Source organism: Ranitomeya variabilis, chromosome 4 (assembly GCF_051348905.1).
Source record: "Ranitomeya variabilis isolate aRanVar5 chromosome 4, aRanVar5.hap1, whole genome shotgun sequence".
NCBI lineage: Eukaryota > Metazoa > Chordata > Amphibia > Anura > Dendrobatidae > Ranitomeya > Ranitomeya variabilis.
This window is the reverse complement of record NC_135235.1, coordinates 450,457,162-450,460,696: the sequence shown is the minus strand read 5'-3', so window position 1 is coordinate 450,460,696 and position 3,535 is coordinate 450,457,162.

The window sequence follows — 3,535 nt, the reverse complement described above, 5'->3', positions numbered from 1 at the left end:
TGACTTGTATTGCTTAAGATTATGATTATGTATACTCCTTTTTACATGTAAAGCGCCATGGAATAAATGGCGCTATAAAAATTAATAATAATATTCTTCCTAATGAAGATGAAGTCAGAAAGGCAGTTAAGCAACTCTACAAAGCACCAGGAAATGATGCTATACCTGCCGAGTTATACAAAGCAGAAGGTCCTGTGATGACTAAATTATTCCAGTCCTTTTGGAAAAACGAGCAGGGTCCACAACAGCTGAAAGATGCCAGCATAATTCCCATCTACAAGAAAAAGGTAACAGCTAATCTTGCAACAACCATTGAGGATTCTCCCTTCTGTCCACTGCTGGGGAGATTCTGGCTTGCCTATTTCTCAACCACCTCCTCCACCACCTTGAGAAAGGTGTAGTACCTGAAAGCCAATGAAGCTTCTGTGCTGAACGTGGAATGGCAGATATGGTCTTTGGGGCGTTTCAACGCCAGGAAAAGTGTCAGGAGCAACATAGCAACTTTTTCATAACCTTTGTCGTCTTGACCAAGGCTTTTGGCACAGTCATTAGAGATGGCCTGTGGGAAATCATGGCAAAAATTGTTTGTCAGAGCAAGTTCATCACAATCATCTGACAACTCCATGATGATATGATGGTGAAGGTCCTGAATGATGGAGACGAATCGGAGGTCTTCCCAGTAACAAATGGTGCAAAACAAGGCGGTGTTCTTGCCCCGACCCTGTTTGTTATTCTATTTTCTGCCATGCTGGGAGATGCCTTTAGCAATTGCGAAGATGGAATCCATGTCAGGTACAGGACTGACTGCAAGCTATTCAACCGCAGACACCTGAAGGCTGTTACAAATGTGCATGGGACTGTTGTCAGTGACTTTTTGTTTACTGATGACTGTGCACTCAATATGAGCACAGAGCAGCAGATGCAGTGGGAAATGGACCATTTTCAAAAGCTTTGGTCTCATTATCAATACCAAAAAAAGACCGAAGTTATATACCAACCTGATCCATGAAAACCATACCAGCAGCCATGCATTATGGTGAAGGAGCACAACCTCAAAGCAGTTGACAACTTCACCTTCCTGGGCAGCGCACTCTCTCATGTAGTGACCAGAGACGCTGAGGTCAAAAACATAATTGCCAAAGTCAACATAGCCTTTGAGCGACTGCATAACAACGTCTGGGAACGAAGGGGACTCAGTCTTACCACTGAACTGACGGATTTCTATGCAGTGGTCCTTATCACACTTCTCTATGCCTGCAAGATCCTGTACTGTCTACAGCCAGCATGCCAAAGAGCTCAATCACTTCCCCTGAACTGTCACTACAGACTTCTCTACATCAGGTGGCAAGACAATGTCCCCAACACGGCAATCCTGGAACAATCTGGGATGTGCAATGTTTACACTCTCTTCTCAAAGCCCAAGACAGGTGAGCTGGACATGTGGTCAGGATGCCAGACAACCGATTGCCTAAACAACTGCTGTATGGTATGCTGTGTCAGGAAAAGCAGTTGGGGGCAAGAAGAAACAATATAAAGACTGCCTTAAAGCATCTCTCAAAAACCTTGTAATCAGCATCAACGAATGGGAGAAGCTTGTCCAGGATTATTCAGCTTTGAGAGGCAGGATCACCTCAGGAGCATGCACAGCTGAAGATAGGAGAATCTTTGAGGCAAAAAAGAAAGCGAGCTGTGCACAAAGCACAAGCGGTATATACTGTCCCGACAAATTCTACTTGCTTATATCACATATGTGGATACGTCTTCAGGGCCAGGATTGGTCTAATCAGTCACCACCAAACCCACAGCCACTAATATTTCTCTAAACCCTGAAGTCATGGTTTGAGATTTGAGAACATGTCTGGAAAGTGTTCGCCGATCTTAAATTCGGCATGAACATTGCACATTCGGATTCGTGTTCGGATTTCAAAGCATTTTCCTCAAAATCGGCAAAATTTGGCCAAAGTTTGGTAAATGATCGAGTTTCCACTAATACATTTGTTAGGACTTTGGCTAGGATAGTGGTGCTGTATGATGAGCCAGAGGGACGTGATTGATGAGGAGAGGGGGTGGGGATATGTTAGAGTAGCGGCAGACTGTATTTTTATTTTATTAACTTTTGGGGTGTGGAGATTCTGGCAGCTAATAAGGGCGCAGAAACCATCCACAAAGTCCAGACACAAGGGCTTCTCTCATTGGCTGCCGAGTTACATGTACATCTCCATATGAAAAGAGGACATGTTCTTGCACGATTTTGGCAGTTTAACAGCATGGAGAGGCTGCTCCTGTTGCTGCAAGTAGTCACATAGCTAGGTTTATGGTCTGTTAGTTCAGCTAGATATGATCCTGTGTCAAATCAATCTTCCAGAATCTAAATTGTTTGTGTTAATAGTGTAGTGTAGCCAGGGGTCCACATTTCAGAATATAAATAATTTCTGCAAATAGTGTGGTGCAGCCAGGACTCCACATTTCAGAATCCAAATTGTGCTAATAGTGTGATCCAGCCAAGAGTCCACATATCAGAATCTAAATTATTTCTGCCAATTGTGTGGTCCAAACACCAGGCCACATTTCTGAATCTATATCATATCTATTAATAGTGCGGTCCAGACACCAGGCCACATTTCATAATCTAAATTCTTTCTGCTAATAGTGTGGTCCAGCCAGGAGTCTACATTTCAGAATATAAATAGTTTGTATTAATAGTGTGGTCCATCCAAGACTCCACATTTCAGAATCTAAATAGTTTGTGCTAATAGTGTGGTCTAGCCAGAAGTCCTCACTTCAGAATATAAATCCTTTGTGCAAATTGTGTGGTCCAGCCAGCAGTATACATTTCAGTATCTAAATCCTTTATGATAATTATGTTGACCACCGAGGAGTCCACATTTCAGCTTCTAAATCCTTTGTGCTAGTTGTGTGGTCCAGACATCAGTCCACATTTCAGCATCTAAAACTTTTGTGATAATTTTGTAGTCTGGCCACACTAACTCAGCAAATAAATACAGAATTTCCTAGCCACAGACAATTGACAACTTCTCTTACTGGATGGGTTATTTATCTTTGGCAGCCGCACAGTGGTATGCCTTATGATTGAGGACCAGAGGGAGCATGTGCTGCAGTGGATGGAAAGCACTGCAACAAGTGGCCTCTCCTCCACTTCCTCCACCTTAACACCACACACAGTATAGTCTTCAGAGGTGGCCCCCCAATTACCCTTGTTTCCCCCTTGTCACAACTCTCCAACCGCTCAACTGACTGTGAGGAACCACAGATGAGTGAGTTTCCAGAGCTGTTCACACACTATTGCATGGGCATCAGAGCTGCTACCAAAGATTCACAGACTCAATAGGAGGAAAACATCTGCATCAATGCCAACATTTTTTTCAGTTGGACCCGAGGCTAGAAGAAGTAGGGTCCGAGCAGAATCCAGGCCCTTGTCACTATACGTTAACCCTGGGGGTGGAGGTGGCCTTGAAGAGACTCAGATACCTGAGGCAAACGCAGACTGTACTGTGCTGTCAGTGCAGGAAGAGGA